General features: G+C 38.0%; 1 long non-coding RNA gene across 1 annotated transcript in view; it reads right to left on the bottom strand.

Annotated features, from left to right (window-relative positions):
• Positions 1–10,551, bottom strand: part of LOC146319284 (uncharacterized) — a 91,030-nt gene extending 80,479 nt beyond the window's left edge. The window contains exon 1 of the long non-coding RNA XR_014771538.1: positions 10,267–10,551. This is a non-coding gene — a long non-coding RNA (uncharacterized LOC146319284). The remainder of the gene's footprint in view (positions 1–10,266) is intronic.
• Between the last annotated feature and the right edge of the window lie 10,684 nt (positions 10,552–21,235).

Below are 21,235 nucleotides of genomic sequence, written 5' to 3'. Positions count from 1 at the left end.
GTTCGGTGAAATTTTAGAAGAAATGCCCATTTCTTTTTCTTTTATATTTGTTTTTGACTTTAAAGATATTGATAACAGTGCTTACACATTGCATCACAACACACCTCGGTCAGTATCTGACCTGATTCTTCAACTTTTAATTTTAATATTCCTAACTGTCCTCCATATTGATGACGAAGCTACCAGTGTCAGGTGATCGACGTTTGACATTGTGAAACTGTGCGTTTACACTCTGTGCTCTCAGTCACGGCTGACAGGGCTAAACATTTAAAAGTGGCGGCTCACTTTACTAAATGTAAAAAAAAGTAAGTAGCTGAGCAACACTGGCAACCCCATCAAACACTTACAAATACAGCACTCTATAAATATGAAGTAGCCTCCTGTCTCTCTCCAAATCTGGTGGGATTAGCCAAACTGGAAGTGCGACTGTCTCGAGCTCGTCAAGTCAATTTACCACTCGTTATTGTTACAAAAATAATTCTGTAGTTTAGGACGCAGTTAGTTTTCTGGCTCTTCTAATTTATGTTCCTAAATAATCCCATAGACAACGCAAGTCAAGCTGCAGCCACAGCTTCATTATCACCCACTTTCAGGACATAGAAAAAAAAAAAACTTGAATGCCACAGGATTTTCAGCAAGTTTATTTTTATCCCCACCACATGTAAATGCTTCCGTGTGTGAGAGCGCATCTGCGTGATCACTGGAACTATAGCTAGTCTGCAGCTAATATCAAATACTACTGGACTGATCACATGTATGACTGTAGGCTGAAGGACCTCTGTGATTCAGATTTGTAGAAAAACCTTTTTTAAGATGTTTATACCTTTATTTTTTAACAGCAGGAAGCACTGTGTTTTCAGGTCATCCCATTCTTGAGGAGCGCCGTGAGGGAATTTCCTCAAACACTTGCACTCAAGGTCATCGTGACCTCACTAAACATTTAATTACTTTTTTGTCATAACTCAAGATTTCATACGCTAATTATTACAAATTACACACAAATGTCTCATGGGATAAAAGGATGAGGTGATGACAGTTTATACCCAAAAGGTCAAAGGTCAACTTCACTGCGACATTATGATGTTCAGCTCTCTAGCAGTGATTACGTTCATTAAAAAACGAAGAAAACAACACTTAATACCTTTTATTTAATTCCTTCAAAGTCTACACTTTGGTTTAGGTATGCTTGGTAGCAAAAAGCAAAACATTAATTGCTAACTGATGGGTAGCGTAAGTTTTACCTCGCTGTGAACCATCCTGACAACCAGACACAACTGATTTTGTATTTCTTAAAGTTGGTAATATTTCCAGCCCCAATTAAAAGACTGTAAGAACTTAGAATTTTTTCATGTCATGTATTTTATCCTTTGCCTCAAAATTCTGCAAAGTATCATTGATAAGTGTCTTATCAATAAGCAGTGGATGTTACACTTTTGGATATGCTGGGTCTCATTCTGAGGCTTTACTCGGTTTTGTATGACGATGGGGAACAAGCTGCACACATTGACTTTTAGCGAGTGTACAGATTGCTACCCTTTTCTTTGTTTGATGTATTGACTTTAGCCTCAGCTCCAGCATCCAGAAATTTCACCTTTTCAGTTATGCTCCTCTTGGCCCAAAGATCATTTCAGGATTTCATGCCTCTTTCCAGGGAGTAGTGGGCTTTAAGATTCTGCTTTCATCTGACGGTTTTATAGTGTTTCCCGCCAAGTCTGTTTTGTTCATCCTCAGTCAGGCTCAACTACAGTAGACATCACAGGGAACAGAGTGGAGAGGAGCGGAGTGGAGAAACAGAGAGAAAGTTCAGAGAAAATGTACATCAGATGTATTGAGCTCCCTCGGCTCCTGACACTTTAAAGATCAGGATAATCACACGTCTTCCAAACTGGGTCAGACATAGTATAACATTAACTCACATATACTTACAGTGTCCTGTGGGGAGCTTTGTGAGACTTACAAATGTGTTGTGGTATAGTAGGAAAGAGGAAAACTTCTGCTCTGCTGTACCTCTAAAGATTGGGTGAAGTGTCCTTTATAACAAAGTGAGAACGTAAATTTATTTAACTATTACAAGTATTCATATTTACTGCAGTGCACCTACAATTCCTTTTGACTTTAAAGCTGTTATTATCATGCAAAATGATAAATCTTACTAAACAGGGTGATACAGTACAGTGCCATGCACCAATCTGATCCTGCTTTAAGTTTATAATGTGGGGACACTGAAGACAGTTGGGAGCAATTTAGGATTCAGTGTCTTTTCCAAAGACTTGGACACAGGCAGGAACCAAACCCCTAACCCTGCGACTGAGACACAACCAGCTCTACTTGCTAAGCCAGAGATGTTCTATTATACATAGTATACCATGCATAAATTATAAATAAACATGTCACCACTCGCAATGGAAACAACAAATAATCCTTGTCTGCAGCCCCGTCTCTTATAAATTATGTTAATATACAAGTAATCTGCAACATCAAAAACATTTTGAGGGAAACATAAAGTTAATAGACCTTTTATCACTGCATCCATATTGATCTGAAATAACAGGGTAGAGAACAGGTGTTACCAATCATCCTAATTAAGGGCCCATTCCATTTAGTGTAGCAGAGCCTTTTCAGTGAGTCGACATGCACAACAGCAGCACTAAACACCTAAATTAACTTACTGTTTGTTGTGTTGCGTTTTGTTGTGGTGCAAAGGTCCACTGAAAAAAGAATCAGGAAAATTTGACGGAGGCTGAAGCTGCATAAGTGTCTGTGTGTTTGGTTTAAATGTACAAAGTCTTGATGTGATCATGGTTAATGCATGTAATGCATGTATGATGTATGTGTTTTGTTGGCATGAAAGAGAAATACTGGTCTGTAGCTGTTTTTGTGATGCTGTCATGTGAGTTAAAAGGAGGGAGCTGTTAGCAGCTTGGGACAAATTCATAATGGACTTGACATATTTAAAAAGCACCGAGGGAGCTGACAATGCTGAATTCAGCATTTGCTCCATGGAGGCGGTGCAGCTTGCCCATCATGCAGTGTTAAGCAGTGAGCTATTATGCAAAAGTCACCAGCGCTCGCACACAGCACTAGGCTGATGTGGCCAGCTGCTGAAATGTGCTGGTCAAACAAATGCATTATGTTGCACAGGCTCATTTTTAATTATTTGTGATGACATAAGGACGGTGATTCAGTGATGCTCTCCATGTGCATTATATATGTAAGCATACATGTGTATGTTTTCGTCACCAGGAACGTGGTTATGACCCATTTAGGCTAAAAGCTGCGTGTCTGAATGTTGCCATTCCCACTTGACTGCGACCAAGTAAAGACAGACAGTAAGTGCACACATGTGGACTGTCATGTGTGTCAGATATTTCTGTTTCACTAGTTCACCAGTCGACAACTGCCGGCAACAGCCCACAACCCTCCTGCAGGCATTTGGGAAATGTGCAGCTGTAATGAAAGGTTGTTGTGGTAAGTGGGTGTTTGGGTCGGTTGGAGGATTGTGGCTATGTAAGAAAACATTTTGTACCATGCCAGAACATTGTCAGGAACACCAGCAATGATGGGACCTGATTAAACAAGACCATTATTAGATGATGATAAACAGAAAAGAAGACAGAGGAAGAAGACAGATACAGAATACAGATTTTTCCCGTCCAAACACGCAACCAGCATTTTAAGATTTTGCATATTTGTGCTATGAAAAACACTGCTTAGAATTTAGAATTTCTTTTCAGTCTACAACTGTACAAATTTATATAAACAATAGCCTCTTACAAAAAATGACAGATCCTTAAACAATGCTGTCAAAAACATCACAATAAAGTAATTTAACATAACTTCTGCAATCTGGAAAAGGTGTAGGCTGAAGCTACAGCTTACAACGCCTACTCTTTTAACATAAATTCATATTAAACAAAGTAAGATCTAACAACAAAACACAAACCAAACCAAAAAACATTCACATTCACATCATATTCCCTGGCTGACTGAGGACAGAGGACCAAAACAGAGAGGATTCACCAACGCTGAACAACGAGGATAACCAAATTAGGCAAATTCTAGATGAGCTTGTGTTTGCTGGAGTCAGAAAAAAATTGGTTTGTTCTATTGTTCATTTTCAATGACAGACTTTGTTAGCCTATACCTGCTGTTTTGTCTGTGTTTTTCAGTTGAAACGCTCCCCTATTTTCTCGTCTGTCAAATGAGCGAGTGACACATGTAGCCATCAGCACTGTTTTGGTAAAGCAGGCTGCTGGGCTGCAGCGACTTATGATGCTGGGTGGTTAGTTAGTCCAGCGCCCAGTCATCCTTAACTGGAGGAAACCAATGCCAACAAAAAGGCAGAGGAGAAAATTGCACATTTAAAAAAAAATACTGCAGCAACTCTGACAACAAAGACAGACACAGTGGTACTATTCTATTACGTCCCTACTGACAAATGGCTGCACCCACAGGGCAGCATTGCCCCTGATGTCAAACAGGAAAATTATGTAGTTTTACATCTGTGCTATTGTATATGTCCCCACAGTGTCAGTTTGTGGTCTCCTACATTTTTTCTCCACAATACACAGAGTATTGTGCCATGCATATCACTTCTACATTTAAAGGATAATGATAATATAAAAGTAAAGCATTATTATGGTATAAAATTGATCATACAAATTTAATGATTGATGCAAAAACAAAATACACTGCAGGGCTCTCACACAAGGTTCTGGTTCAGTATCTACAAAAAACACCTGGGTGTTACTGAACTCAGTGTGGACTGGATGCTATAGTGATGCTCACTATTGCCTCTTGAGGTTCAAAGCTGTACAAAACAGTTGCTGTGCTCAGGCAAAATTGCAAAGTCTTTCAGGATTCACAGGGACTGGTTAAAGTTACATTAATTGTTGTAATCACAACATTGCAACTTCCTGGAGGGATACAATTGGACTAAGTTTTTTTTGTCCCCAGTCCCAATCTGGGACCTTTAACTTTGGATATCTGCCGATGCAAAGTCCAACCTGATACTTAAATGACAGTTCAATCTGTATGTGACACATTAAGATAACAATTGTAAGAATTGGGCACCTGTCAAATTCCATTATGTGGTATGAGTTAACAGGCTGATGATATAAAGCAAAAGATCGATTCAGCAATGCAAAAATGATTCAGGAATCTTATAAAACAGAATCATGATACTTAAGAAGATAGACTTTTTTCCCCAGCCCTACAAATTCATACGACAGAAATTAAAGCTGCATTAGCTAATTAGCTCAGTTAGCTGTGCAGTAATGGTCCTGTTAATTGACTCTGTCCAGACTTGGAGCTTGGAGCACCAGGAGAGTGTTGGTGTTTAAACCGTGAGGACAGGAGCTTTAGACTGACAGGAGAAGGAGGTTTTCAGGCCTGGGGCAGGGGGCATCCAGTGGGGAAATGCTAGCAGGGAGTGGCAATGTAACGGGCACCAGAACCACAGCTGAGTCAGCGGGTAATGGAACTGGGCTCAGCAGCTTCCCAGTGAGTGTGGCTGCACTGGAGCTGGGAATATAATAGCCTCAGAAACTGTTATATTCAAGGGAGTAAGTAAGAAAAAAATACTCCATATAGATCACAAACCCTTGAATGTAACACCATTCACTGAATCAGTTGAGAGATATGTGTTATAGTGCTATTTATTAAAAAAAATTACATTTACATTTACATGTATTCCTTCACAGTCTCACCCTGTCCAATATGGCGGTGATGCTGATGTACAATCCAACTTGCAATGCAACGTCTACATGTGTATAACTGTGACCATGCCCATGTTGTCTAGGAAGAAAAACTTTATCTTTTTAGCTTTTGCAGGAGGAGAACTATTTTTTCAATATAACATGCACTGAGGAATTAATTGCTTCAACTGAAAACATTTACCATCAATACCCACTGGACATCCACATGAAAAGAGCCAAATTTTCCCTGACCAAAACTGATTTTTATCCTCTATATTTTTAATTAAACTATGCTTTTCTGTACAGCGTGTGGACTCTAGATATGTCCTTACCTCTTGCCTTCGTTATCACAAGTTACCTTCTGCCAGTGCCCGTTCTAATCATTAGTCTTCACGAGCGCCATGTGTTCCTGCGTAGGTGATGATATGGCTGAGAGAGCCTGAGGTCATGTAGCTCCACCCCCCCCCTCTCCGATGGTGATATCGTCAGTCCGTGCAGGTTAAAGAATATGCGTTTCGATAGGAACAACCTGTAGCATTCAGGCTGTCACAGGCTCTCTGGACCTGATGCACGATGCTTTGTGAGTCTGTGAGTGTGTGTGTGTGTGCCTTGCATGCTGATTGCTAATACACACTTTTAATGTCATGGTGTATGAACACAAGATTGGTTGAAATTTTAATCAAGACTGCCAATATTTCTAGAGAAACCATACACTATGTCAGACTGTTTTACATAAAAATTGACACGATATGACACAGAGATCATAGGCTCCAATCACTGTATGATATTCATTGTTTGTGACTGTGGCCAATATGTATGTAAATATTGAATGAGGGATACCCAGTTATGGTATTCATATTTTGCTGCACAAGGACAAAGAATAGTAGAGCATTTGGGGCCTCTATTTCTCTCTTTTGGATAAAAGTAAGAAGACCCTGTTTCAATTTAATTAAATTCAAATTTATTGTCATTAACACAGTATGCAGGCATATTAGAATGACAGTGTGCCATCAGCAGCAGCAGCAGCAGAACACAGAGTACAGCTGAAGGTTTGTTTTTAGATTCTACAGCATTTTATTGCGGCTTTGCTGTCTAAATTTTCAAAGGTAAGGATTGGTATAAGAAGGGGGCTACTGTAGGGACTGCTCCCCCCTCACTATGTTATTGTGGTTCAAGTATGAAAAACTATGGTGAGATTGAAGGATAAACATACTACTGTTTTTCTACCTGTCAACCTGTATCTTGACATGTCTGTCTTTGGTCTCCTCCTGGAGTATTTTTACCTGTCCAGCCAACATGATGTGATCAACACTGTTCAGGTTATATTTTATAGCGGTGTTCCCAGAAACAAAACAGCGATTTTTATTTATTTCTGGATTGTTTCCAGGGTCATGTTTATGTAGCAATATGGAGATTAAAAAGGGAACAATTTTGTTCCCGGATTACAGGATTTTTTTTTTTTTTTTACAACAGCCAAATCAAACTGAATCAAATTTTTTAAAATAAATTAAGGAAAAAACAACAAGTAATAATTAATTTCTTTTAACTGTAGATGACTATCGTTTGAATCACTGTGAACACAAATAAAATCTATTACACGTGAAACATGGTGACCAAGAAATCTTCAACAGTTACAAGGCAGACTCAATCAATTTCTGTGTACATATGTAGGTATGAGAACAAGTATGCAAATGACGGGAAAACTAAATAGTATTTTCTGCATGCCCTTATACTTGACATGCATTAAATAAACTGATCTCATCTTGTATGTGTGTACTCAGAGGACGGGCTGAGACAGAGTTTGCCAAGCGTACATTACTACGTCTTGCAAAACCAAGTTTTCAGGAGTCACTGCATGCACAACAACTGATCACCAATGAAAACATTTGTTAGTTGTAGACTGCTTTAGTGGGCACAACACAAAAATGAACTGCCACATTCATTACCTGAAATACAGTAAAACTCTCTGATTTACAGTATCTAACAGTGTGTGAGGTGGAATTTTCCATTAAACATCGTCCACAAATTCACAGCACACAGAAAGAGAAATTTGTCACATTGTCCTTGCTGGCGCTACACATATCTGACATTTCCATTCATGTTACATGTTGACGGCAGATCCGCATGGACAGCAGACGCGGGCACACAGTAAAGTTGCACATGGATCGTCAGTGAGCTCATGGCTAGTAGCGCCTGTGGACCGATGTCACTGGCTCTTATTGCACATGACAGGCAACAAACGTGATTGTGAGAAAAGGTCTGTGAGCACACAGTACACGTCCAGCCGAGTGTAACCGCTCATACGCATGCACAAACACCTGGTGCACATGTATGTACAGATGACTCGATGTGATGTGAGTCATTTTGTCATGGTCAGAGTATTATTTCATGTCTTTCAACACTTCATATGACACACCACAGTTCATACGACCCAAATATAGAGACGTGGGCGTGTTATAGAATTATCATTCTTTTATTTAATACATACAAAACTCATTCAACTCTGAATAATTCTGTCCTCAATAATATCAGTGTCCGTCTCGTTTGACCTCCTGAGACTGACAACAGAGGTAAGGTGGGCTGCCTGCCAGAAACTGAGCAGAGAGAGAAGCCAGAACGTGGTGGGACATGGGGGAGGGAGTGTTATGAATCACAAGTATAAGTCAATACACAGAGACAGCAGAATTCTGCACAGAAAATTATATTATATTTAAATGTGAATATTATTTGAAAGTCACCAGATAGTATGATAGTATGGTATGAAAGCAGTAGATGATGCCCAGTTTATGAGGTACACCTAGCTGGAATAATCAGCTCTAAACAGTCCTTTAATAAATCCCACCTTCACTAAAATTTATAATGTAAAGTTTCTGTCTGTTTTAGAAAGGTGTTGATTCAACTGTGTGACCATTTTGGCGGCTGTAGCATGCGGCGCTGATGCACTGTGTTGCATTATACTGACAAGTGTTTCCAGTATTTTGTCCACCTCATTTATATCACTGGGTATAGGCTAAATAATGGAAACATCTCTTAGCCTAACTGGCAACTGGCAGTTTTGGTGCTTTGGGAAACCCTTGAAAAATATTTAAGTTCTCCTTAGTGTTGGGTTGTTTTGCCAAAATAGTATTTCCAAAGTCAAGGACAAACTTTAATGTCTAACTTTGAGCCAACATACACTAGAAGTCCTAAAAGTGCTATACATGACATGGTTGAAAGCTCTGCGAAAAGCAAGTTAATGTAGGAGTACAGTAACTTGTTTCTAACCTTTTAACTTTTCTTATTACAAACAGATTGGGCTAAAATTTGCTGCACACATAACCATCAAACCTGGCTTTTAATCACTGCCTGAAAACTTCATAATTTCTTTTAGTCATAAATCTTATGTTGAGTTCATATTTATATGGGAAACTCATAGATCAAAGGCTTCAACTTCGTTGTATTTTCAGGCTGTTTTCTCAGAAGAAAATACTCAGAGGATAGTCTTTGTAGGTTGGAGAGTCATTCATAATTGCTGGAGGTATGAGGCAGAGCATACCTTGCGGTTTTGAAAAATGCTCAACAAAATTGAACATGGCTGTTGGGTAAAAGTGATAAATGAAATAGAAAGTGTCTTCAATTTCACATCTATACAGTGTGATTGATTGCATAGAAACCATGCCGACCTCTGATATTTGCTTTAGCGATGCTCAGCACATTTTTATGAGCAAAAAGTAGATCTTCTGCTTTTTATTCTTGTTGTGTTTTTTTTATTTACTGCACAACCAAAATAATAAGAAGGTTGTGGAGAACCAACAAGCTTAAAGTTAGCCTGACTTAGTTAAAAACTGATTTCCTGCTGATCCTCACATGAAAGTATGTTAAAGCAGCATAAAGACAAACAGAAAAGAAGGTTAGAAGTCCCCAGCTTAAAAAAAAAATACTGCAATCCTAAAAGTAAGGTAAGTAAGGTTAGTAAGTTGGAGCCATGGACTGTATATTAAATAGGTTGCACAATCAGTGGTTAAAGTTAGTTGTTTCCACTCGGCCCCAGATTTTAATTTGAACTCTAAAAAACATGAACTGGGCAAACGAAAACAGTTGTTCCAGCCAGAAATAGAAATTTAAAAGAGGAACATGCTAGATAAAGTGTTGCTGTCAGAAAAGCCTGTATTTCTTATGACGTATCATTTTATGATTAAGTACAATAAATACATGTTTCTCCTTTAATGTTCCCTCTACTACAGAGCTGGTTTGCTAACAGGGAACGCTCTCAAAACAGTTGAAAGAGGATATGTGCAAATTCGGCCCAAAACATTCATGATTCTCAAAAAAGAATATTCATGTTTTACCACTCTGTAAATCAGCAGAGGCACATGCAAGATAACAACCAAACAAACAACCACAACATCATCATGTTGCAAATATAGCCCATACTTAAAGTGACTCAGTAACACAGAAGCAGAGGCTAACACCCAGCCTTCAGATGACAAACACTGCTCACAAACAAACAAGAAGCTGCAGTCTCATAGTTGCTAGGCTACCATGAACCCAAATCATCCAATACATCAAAGAACAAATAACAGGTACTTACAGTGACTTGGTGAAGGGAAGCAGTGATCTATGGTGTCCAAGTAGAGAGTAATCCTTTTGGTAAAATATTAGCCAACTCCCAAAAACTGGGCAAACTTCTGAGCAAGTGCTTCTCCTGCAAACCTAAAGCAGCTAGCTTGCTTGTGAAATGCTAAATGAGACACAGGGCCTCGTTCTTCAAATGTGCCTCAGCTATTTCAGGTTAACATGCTGTTTTAAGACAATCCTGTTTGTTCTCACCCAGTGGACCTGGTTCCTTCAGAGCAGTTAAAAGACTGATTTTTAAAAAATCTTGGGTGAGGTCATAACATGAACAGGAAATGCACGCTCTTATTTTGAAATAAAGGCATAATTAGTAGAGAAGGGAAACCATGATTAGGGTTTATGATTGGCTGAGTGCTGATCATGTGATTGCACCTACATGCTGCATACATTGCAGTGTTCCTCCACTGGGACTGGAGTTATTTTGTTGTTTCCAGTGAAAACCAAAAGCCTGTAAGCCTGCTTTGATTGCATGGATATTGTCAGAAAAAAATTAAAGGAGAAATCTGTAACATTTTTCCTATAATAAATCAGAAAATGGCTGTGATATGTCATCAGATATTAAGGAAACGTCAAGTTGAAATACTCGCTTCTCTGATGCTGCAGGAACAGTGTCCTCCTGTGAAATTTTGATTAATCAACTTGTGTTAGTTTGATTCATGTTAATTAAAGTTCAAATTAATGCCGAATGTTCACTGAATGAGTAACTGTCTGTTTATGAGTCGTATAAAATCATGAATAATCTTTTGGAAGGACTGGATGTTTTTAAATGGTTAAATTGAACAATATGCCAATGACATCTGGCAGGCAGTCTCTGAACTCAAACTCCACAGTGTGCATAATAATCAGGATTTCAATCTATTTAATATTAATATACTGCCTATGGCTTGAACCCACTACTTGTACTTTATTTTGATGTACAGTTGTTACACATTGCTCCTTTAAATGTCACAAATAGTTAAATTCATGTCTTTTTGCGCACAGTATCTCAGACTACATTTAGTTTGGTTATTCTTTTGGTGTGAAAGCTTTTATTTTGTTTTGCATTTTATCATATTAAGCAGAGTTTAATCTTCATAATGAAATCTGAATTGTGTACATGTCAAAAGATCATGATTTTTCAATAACCTCCATGTTTTCATCTTATATAAACAATCTTTTGTTACAAATCTATTTTTTTCATTTAACAAATTTATTTGCACAAGAATTATTTGAAAATATATTAAGGAATGGGAAAAAGAGAGCTTCCTTCTCTTTCTGAAGCCCACTTCATGCAGCAATTTGCAGCAATCAGTCAGGTGTGTGGAGGTGACAGACTAAAACAGGTTTGAACTTTCCTCTCAATCTCTTTTTTCATTCTCCATTCATCTATGTCTATCACTTTTTTTTTTCTGTAAATAAGTGTGACATTACGAAGGCCTTCTCGGTGAGAAAGTGTGCCTTTATCTCATCACGCTCCTCTCTCTGACTGCTGGTCTTTGATTGCGGGCCTCCAGAGCAACCGCAGCCCTCTGACACGTCAGGTTGCACGTTGTAGAAACTAGTCCTTTTCAAGCAAAGCCTCACCTCACCACATCATCACCGTTTGGAGATATCTCTAGTTCTGATGTTAATGGGATGCTCGCTAAAGAGTGGGCAGTGGTGTTTTTCTGTGTTTTTTTTTTTTTTTTTTTCAGCTTAAGCCAAACCAACTGGACCAGAGGGGCCTGTGTGGGCCTGTTTATTCAAAGGTGTGAGTGGGCAGACTTTTCTACAGTGTCACTGTGTTCAAGGTCAGGATTCAGGATGTCTGATCTACGCGGGGATCATCTCACCTGGCTCAAACTCTCTTTGTACACAGAGCATTCACTGCAACAACTGGGCAACCACACTAACACATCTGAGGACAGTTTTAATATGACACTTTATTTTTAAATTGAATGTAACGTATCTTGAACCAAATATTTATCTAACCACTGCACTGATGTATCATCATTTATTTTGGTAAAATGCCATTAAACATTTTTCTAAGTGCATTCTGTCGTGCATATCTTGTTTCATTGAGTAAGGACGTATGAAAGCAGTTTGAGATCACATCCACGTTTCGCTCCTCTATTCTTTGGGCTCCGTTAAATGTAAAATAATGTCAGTGTGATGATATCTCTAGCAACAGATGTCACTTTAGCGTTATGGGGATTAGAGAGTCATGGTGACATGGATTTATCTGTCGTTCATGGATCAATAAGGATAGCTGTAATTATAAAAAAAACAGAGCAGATAATCTGTTTGGTGTTGGTGTGTTTGCTATTTTTGTGGGGCCCATAGCTGATTCACAAATTGTTTAGGCTTATCTTAATACTTAAAAACAGCAGTTAAAAACTTTTTGCATCGCCAATATGAACCAAGGGCAAACTTAGCACTCCTAATTTTATTAAGACGTTTGCACCATATATTGTAAACTTTTCAGGTTTTCAACTAGTTTTCAAGTATCTTTTACTCCCTACATGTTACCAGAAATATCTACACTTTTTACTCCTTATATTTCAAAAACAGGCTTGGTACTTTAGTTTTAATGTGTTTGAAGGTAATCATTGATTATCTTTAGTTTGCATCATTGTGCACTGTGTGTCTTCCCCACATCAAGACTGATTTCAGCCTATAATGGATGGGACACTAAAACACAGAAAAGACGATTCCTTGGTGTATCCATCAGCATGACAGCTGTGACAAGACGAAACAGACAGAACAAGACAAAAAAAAAGGTGTAAGAAGACAAAAAACAATGTAAAAGAGGTAACAAAACATTAAAAGATGTTAAAGATATTAAAAACAATGAACAATGTAACCAAGACATAACAAGATGAAAACTACATTAAAGACATAACAAGAGGAAAATGCCATGACAAGACAAAAACATAAAAAATGTAACAAGATGAAAATTACATAAAAGTGAAAAGTAACAAGACAAAAAATACTTTAAAAATGTAAGAAGATGAAAAAAGTGTAAGATGAAAAACTATGTAAAAGATGTAAAAGCGTTTTTGTAATTTATTTATTGTTATGAGGCATTTCTAATTATTTGATGTCAGCATAAACATGCACCCGAATTTGTCATACTGACCTCAAGTTTTCACAGTTTTACCAAAGTACAGACGTAACAACAGGCCGAGACAGTCTGAGCACAAACATGTCACCCAGATCTCCGTTCAGCGGCCACCGTCCTGGGTCGCCCTGCAGGGCGGATCACTGTAATGTCACAGAGCCTCAGCGTGCATGACAGCATTATGACATCACCTGTCAGAGACGAGGAGGTCCAGGACTGTGATATGGTCTAATCATTAAAGAAGCTCTCTGTCTTCTCCTGGTCACTCCTCTTAACTCTCGTTCAACAGTGTCGGGATTACTCAAAATCCCACAACAGTTTTTAGAGTTTTTTTTTTATTCCCTCCTGTACTTGTGATAATACGTGTATATTCCACTGTACTATAGATGTATTGCACTGCATTGTATGTGTTTGCATATGTTTTCATCATATGTGTCAGTTAAAGCTGTGAAATATAGTTATTTTTTATATTTTTAATATTTATTTATTAGAAAACCTCACATGAACAGATGGCACATGATAAATTGCACTTTCCCTGACGCTCGCCTGAATCTAGGCTTCTATTTAAAGCCACTAGTGAGCACAGATGTCCACACACAGATAGGCATACACACAGACCCACACTTTAGCTCCAGTGCAAAATGTTTTTGTTTGTGTTCAACAGTATGTAGCATGTATAGTCATACTTGCTAACCCTCCTGATTTTCTCAGGAGACTCCTAGTTTTCACTGCCTTCTGACTATTTCCTCCCAGGATCACTTTCCTCTATTTCTTCCAATTTCTGAATTTTCACACCTTTTTTCTTTCCATTATCACCACCTGGATACTGTACAGTGAGTACTATACTGTACTGTATGAGGCCTATACCTATCTTACAGTCTGTTTCCATCCAGACACCAAACCAGACTTCCTAACTAACTTACCAACTTTGCAAACAAAGTTTTGAAGGAAAGGGTCATACATTTAGTAAAACCTGCCATGTCATTTTTTTTTAGGAGCAGGGGGCGAAAAATAAATCTATGAATGAAAAATGATAAATATTAGTTTATGCCTGAGATTTCAGATGTTCTAACCCTAACCCAGAATTCAGGAAACAAAGTCTCTGAAACTCAAAATTCTTGCTATTTTTGAGGTCTCAAGGTTAGCAAATATGTGTTTAGTGTACGTGCTAAAGGGAATATTTTGACACAGTGGCGCATTATAAGATTCTGTTTATGGCTGAATGAAATCGATGAAGTAGAGGTGTAAATGTTGCTTTATTTATTTATATTAGTGTTTTAAAATCTTAGTCCAGATTGACCAGTTATATTGATAGATAATCATCACTCAACCACACTCCATATAATTGAAAATATTATACTAGTTCAAGATTGTTTTTAGCAGCCTCGCTCTCTTGATGTCAAAGTCAAGCTGTCGGCACCACTTTGGTTCAAGCAGGAATATCTCAACACCAATTGGATGGATTCTCATGAAATTTTATACAGACATTCAGGGTCTCCAGAGGGTGAATCTGGCTGTTCTGGTGGTCCCCTGACTTGTACTCTAACACCGTGTCAATGTCTCGATACCATGGAATTGAATGGATTGTCACAGACATAGTGCCTAATCCTGATTTTTCCTCTGTTGCTACCAGTGGGACAAGGCTTTCATTAATCCTGTGAAATACCTAATTAGTGGACTGCCATAATTAGAGGAGGGTTACAGTTCAGGATGGATGGCTGAGGAGTACATAATTAATGTTTATATCTCACCCTGTCACAAGCATAAGCCTCTCATCTATGAATAGATGCGTGCTTCCTTGTGCACGGCGATACGTTTGGTGGACTGTAGAAAGAAAACCATTCCCACATGAAACTGTTCACAACAAGATCTGTGGATTATCTTGGGCAACTGGGTCATGATTTCTCAAAAGAGACATTGCTGTTGCGTTCAGCATTTTTTGATACTTTGAGCACCACGAGCTGAGTTCAGTCTAGTTCCATTATATTCGAGAGAAAGCAGACATCTACATATCAGATATCTATAAATCTTGACAACTCAAATCAAAACTATCTAGATGGACAAAAAGCTACTACAGGCTAGACAATATGTGCTTTTAATTTGGGGGATGAACTGTCCCTTGACCTTGTCGGTCAATGTTTTGTAGATTTTTTCAGTGTGAACATTTTGCAACTTGGCAGATTTGTTCCTTATTATGTTGATAATAAATGTAATACTGGTGCCATTATGTTTCTCTCTAAATGTAGGCCTGTTTGTTCCTACAAATGAGTATATAAACATAATTTATGGGAGGTGGGGTTGACTTTTATCGTTCATCTTCTCCCCCATCTGTAAAATTCAGATCGTACAGGATAGAAGCATGTAGAGATTTATATACAGTACATCCAAGATCTGTAACAAATGCACACAGTGTTCTTTAAGAGCTGTTTTTATTCATATATTCTAACATTTACATGGACAACAATGAGTCACGTCTTTGCATTGTGTTGTCATGTTGTGTAATATATTCAGTATGTCTTTATGGTTAATGTCCTGTGTAGGTGAAGTGACTCCAAACAAACTTTCTCCTTCAGTCAGATAATGAGCAAACAAACAAACAAATAAACATTTCATTATCTCTTTGCCCCAAGGAGAATTGATAGGCAACTTGTGTTTGCCTTCTTCCATACACATAGTTTTGTAATGCTAATGAAGACTTTATTTGGCAGTGTTAAAGGTACTCCGGCGAAGTGTCAGGAAAACAGCCCTTCATGTATTAACACATTAGTCATAGTGTAAATGCAAGAGGACAAAAACACACTATAACAAATCTGCATATTTTGACTTCACTTATGTACAATGTGTGTACTTAAAAATAAAGTTGGACTTTTGCAGTTGCATGGATAAAATATTGTTAAGATGTGAGCAGGTCTTGTATCTTTTTTGTCCTATAAATTTTTAACTTTTGTTGAGTTTTAGCACATTTTTATCATGGTCTAGTATTTCTTTTTATGAATTTATTACAGTCAAGAGGTTACAGTATGTGTCTGGGTGCTCAGATACGTGAGATACTGAGATAAAGAAAGATTAAAGAGAACAGGTTTGTGATTGGTGATGAAGAAACCTGTACTTCTGGTCAGTCTTCACTTCAAGGAATATTAAATTTTGAATCCAGTAACTGTGGCAAACTGTGGGTTTGTCAGTACAGTCAGTGCCTTAACAATCTGCAGCGTTCTGTTGACTCACAGGAGACGTTGTTTTAAATTCGATTGTTAATCTTTAACAGATCAGTCAGCAGCTGGAGCAATTGTAGTGTTTGTGTGTGCGTGTTTATTGGGATTCAGAAAAGCAAGGATGAAGCAATTATTGTCTATAATATACAAAATGAACAAGACGTTATATCTGACAGGGAGACTGGCCCGACCCATGGAGAAAAAGGTATGTGTACCTCTGTCAGGTGCTGGTTGTATATATCCATTCAGTAACTTGTGCCTAATTTTATGTGTAACTTCCCTCAAACTTCAGAAACACTTTCTGATTCTGCGTCCTCCACCCACAGTAGTGTTAACGGAACAGAAGAGGAGATGGAGGATGAAGAGGAAAAGGAGGTAAGGTGGCCGGAGGACGGGATGCAGGAGCGTGATGGTGCTCGACTCCATCAACTGCAACGAGCTTTCCAGGACTTTCCAGGACTGTCGTGTAAAACTAGACGCTCACTTATTCATCTTTTGACCATATGTGTCCGATGTGACAAATACCAACCATCTGGTGTCTCTAAGTGGAGTGGAAAAAAAACATTTCCAAATACTCTTTGCTCCAGGCGGGATCTCAAACGTGTGTGTGTGTTGCTTGACCTTCAGCTTAAAATATAAGTGTGTTATTTGCTCCTGATTCTCCTGACAGATCACTCTTTAACCACCCCGCTTTTGAGCCACCTGGTGTCCTGTGTAAACTATTCTAGTTAGAGGGGCACCAGATGTCCTGGAAGTTTAAAATAACACAAATAATGGAAACTGTTCACAGAAACGAACATTTATATACAGACACTGTGTTTAAAAGTTGTTTTAGCTACAGATAGGAAATCAGACCGTAATCATGAGATAGTGCTTTCCAAAATCCATCAACACAAACAACTTACAAAAAAGTTTATATATATATATATATATATTATTCATTTTATTTCATTTTATAAAAGGACTGCTACTGACCGCTGCTTTGTTTTTGTTATGTAATTGTATACGTAATTCAAAAATTAATTGCCAAACACAATTCATGCCACTTGTTTTTGCATAAGCTAGGTCATGCTGACTATTTTTATTTTATTATGTAAAAGGAAAATAAATTTTGCAAGAACAAAAAATACTGCACACATCAGATTTATTATTTAATTAAGAATTTTTTTCAAGCTTTTTTTTTTTAATATTGCTATAAATATTTTATTGTGGACTTATTATTTTGATACTGTCATTTTACTTACCTCTCTCTGTTGTTCTGAGCCTGACTCTTGGCATATTCAGTTGGTGACATATGACACACACTTTTTAACTTTTTTTTTTAACAAATATGGTAACAGCCCATTAGTGACAAAGCATAAAAGATGCTTGTTGTCTCTGTAGACTGATTAAAGAAAGAACTGTTACTTCTGTCCTGACATTGACTCCCGACAGTCACGGTGGTTGATGACAACACAGATCGAACTTTAAAGGGCTCCTACGATGTAAATAAAGGCAGACACACTTGTAAACAGCTGATGTCAATAACTTCACGAGTCATGGCAATAACAGGCGCGTCCCCTGGAAACAGCATGTTTCTGTTTTTGGTTGTGTTTTCTGTATTTGCATTATATTTCAGTATTTTGTTTCTGTGTTATATTTCTGCATAAAATACAAGTATCACCTAAAACATAGTTGATAAGACTTGTTTGGTTCTGATGCTTCTGACTTTTCTTTCCTTTTATCAGGCCTCTCTGCAGGCAGTACAGTATGTACTCCTTGTTTTAACTTCAGCTGCCTTTAAAGCTTACCTGAGGGCAAAAAGATCACATGCTGATTTAGAAGACAGCTACGCCAACCTTCTCAGAATATTAACATTGTGCCTTTTTAATGCTTTACTGTATGATGCTCTGTATTGTGCACAGTATTTATGGATTCTTGATAATGTTTTAGGCATTTAATTCTTATAGGGTTATAATAACTTTTCAATTATTATTTTAAACTCTGTTGTAATATTTTATCCTCTTGGGTATTTTTAATTTTTAATGTTTTTTATGCTTTGATATTCTCTATTCATTGTTTATATGTATTTGTGGGTTCCCTGCTGGAGTTTATTAATGCAGTAGGTGTGAGTGGCTGTCGTGGTGCCCTCACTGACACTCAGCGCCCTGTGTACAGCCCGTGATGTGCATGTGTGGCGTTGATTGTGATGTTAGTGTCTTAAATTGTGCAAACCAAGAGATATGGTTCACTGAGCAGTTTCACACAAAAGTCAACGGTACTACATCAAACATATGACAAACTGCAACTTTCTTGACTTGGAAAATTATTTTTTAAATTGACAAACACCATTGATAATGACCACAGCACATATTTTTTCTAAATTAGGTCCCATGTAGCACAAAAGAAAGGGGAAAGACTTCATCTATATACTGTATATAGAGAAACTAGTTAACTTCACTGATTCAGTAATGCTCATACTACCCTAACTACCTCTGTAACAGTGAGCAACACCCTGCTCCATGCCCACACTTTCACACACATAAACACCTGGAAGCTGTCCAGTACAATCACTATCATGTTCCGGCACTGTGCAGCTCCACGGGAGCTTTGGCAGAGCCAGGCTGAGCATGTATGAGCAGAAACTTTATTACGTAAGCAACTGTCCGGTTTCCAGTTGTCACTGTGCTCCTTATATCTTAAAGTGGTTGCAAATACCATTACCACAAAAGAAAACTGGAATTACTGCCCCACAGCTGTCTTCACTTTTAGACTATTACAGAAGACTGTGCCAAGTTTAAAGAAATTCCACCAAGGCATTCTTGAGAAATCACGTTCACAAGAATGGGACGGATGTACAGACAAACAGCCAGACAGATCATGATTTTGTGATATGGGAATTTGCAAATACAGACTCATATTGTGTTTTCAGAAGCCATAAAACCACAGAATTAAATACCAATTAACTGTGGATTTTTCAAGAAATAAAAAAAAGACTGTAATAATTAGGATAATACTTGTTGCCCGTGATGACAGATTTTTGTGCGATTGCTCAGAATCATATTCAGTAAAGATTACCAGTGGGGAAGATTTCAAAAGTGTAGGTGTAGGGTATGAACCATAATGTCATGTCTGGCAATAAACCAATGATTTCACATTGGCATGGACAGTGGAAGTGTCAAATGCATGAATCATTGAAGTCAGAAGAAGCAGAGCAATTACTGCAGAGTGTGCAAACACACTGTGTGGGAGAAAGAAAGTTTGTCTGTGATTCCTTTGTGTGCATTTATTTATGTATCTGCATGGAACAGGGATTTACACGAATGTCTGTGCACATGCAGTGTATGCATGTTTGTTAATATGTGTGTTACAGAGTGTCGGAGAAATCATAGAGGAAGACAGAGCCTATCCATGCATTTTGCATGGCTCTCTCTGCTCTACTCTGTGTGTGTCTCAGCCTAGCAGGGCAGACTGTGTGACCAGCGACAGTGAGCTTTAACATGTGCTGACAGCTAATCAATAGCAGATAGTGTTTTTTAGCTTTTAGGGAGAACTATTTATAACAGACTGCACCATCACTCTTAAAACCAAATCAGATATTTCCATGGGACGGACCAAATGCTGCACAATCATGCTTCTCAGCAGTGTGGATGCATGTGCACACTGCATGTGTGCGTTTGACGCTGATCACAGCATAATCCAAATGAATATAATGTAACAAATAGTAAAAAATACATTTGGCTTTTTTTTTGGATATACTATTTCATTGTTAATTGAATTATTAAATTTGCATTTGGCAGGTGTCCAGAGGCTAATGGTCTACACTTAGGATCCCAGGTTCACAAACAACTCTCAGGTGGCAAAATATAACCTTAAGACAGACTTCAGAGCCACCAAACAGTATTTCCTGCTACTGTCCCTGATATTTTGGGGAAAAAATGCATATGTATAACATTTTAGGATTCATGACAAACAGTTTTTTTTTTTTAAAAAGTGATGCAGCAGAATTAGAGAGTAAGGAGCAGGTTACAAAGATCTGGTAAGCTTGCTTCTTTCTCCATAGCAGACTTATTTAATTGGGAAATAGATTGTGTCTCCCCGAGAGACACTATAAACATTTACACATGAGGCACAGCAGCGTAACTCCATTGATTATTTGATTATGGACTTTCCTCGGTCCCTATAACTACACTTTTTAGTTTTGTTGCTTAAATGTCTGATATTTGCTGCAGTAACATTACTACACGCATGGAAATGAAAATGAAAGCAATGTTGACAATTTCCACAACACTGTGAATACGAATTCAAGGTCATGTTTTAAAACTGTGTGTTGGCATTGGACTTTTAGAATAAACTTACTCTTGAGCATTGTTCAACAATACAGTTGTCAAGTTAGGTAAGTAAAATCATCTTTCCCAACTCAGATTCAGACATAATAAAAATAAGTCTGTAAAATGCATCATCCCACATTGCCTTTGTTTCCTCACCTCAGGGATTCAGAACATTATCAAGGCTTTTGTCAAATTAGACCGGCAAAACCCTGCAGGGTTAGAGGGAAGTTTGCATGGGTGTCGAGCTTTGAGCCCACTACTTTCACTGCGCATGTTTATCTGAAACACCGTAAAGAAAGCCCTGAATACATTATTTAAATATAA

The sequence above is a fragment of the Lutjanus erythropterus genome, chromosome 11, assembly GCF_056507025.1.
Source record: "Lutjanus erythropterus isolate fLutEry1 chromosome 11, fLutEry1.hap2, whole genome shotgun sequence".
NCBI classification, from domain to species: Eukaryota; Metazoa; Chordata; class Actinopteri; order Lutjaniformes; family Lutjanidae; genus Lutjanus; species Lutjanus erythropterus.
This window is presented reverse-complemented; position numbering and strand designations above follow the sequence as displayed.